This window comes from Mus pahari, chromosome 5 (assembly GCF_900095145.1).
Source record: "Mus pahari chromosome 5, PAHARI_EIJ_v1.1, whole genome shotgun sequence".
NCBI classification, from domain to species: domain Eukaryota; kingdom Metazoa; phylum Chordata; class Mammalia; order Rodentia; family Muridae; genus Mus; species Mus pahari.
Window position 1 is genome coordinate 161,817,082 of NC_034594.1, and position 510 is coordinate 161,817,591.

Sequence of the window (510 nt, forward strand, 5' to 3'; positions counted from 1 at the left end):
GAGAGAGAGAGAGAGAGAGAGAGAGAGAGAGAGAGAGAGAGAGAGAGCGCACACGTGCATAATGGGTTTCTTGCTCTTGGAACACAGCTCCAAAACCCTTGGACTTCCCTGAATGAATGAAAGTGCTACATTGGAAGAGGGGGGGTAAGATGCTGCTTTTGTTCCAGGCAAACGCTCCAGGAGACCTTCCGTTTCCCTCCAGAGAGCCGTCTCAGAAAAGAACCAGGTAATATGACCATGAAGATCCGTCCTGAGGGAATCAGGATGGCTGCACTTCAACACTGCAAAGAACGGGGACAACTGCTAAGTGCAGAGAAGCTGCCCACTGTCAAGCCAGAACGGCAGCTCACAAAACCATGTTAGGACCTGCCTTGTTTGCCTCAGTGTACCTGGGGTGGGCAGACAGATCTTATGAAGTTCCCTTTACAGGGTGGGGCACACTCTTCTACTGAGAAGCTGAAATCTTTGTAAGTTATAAAGATGGCAGCCCAGGCTTGTGTGAGGCTCAGC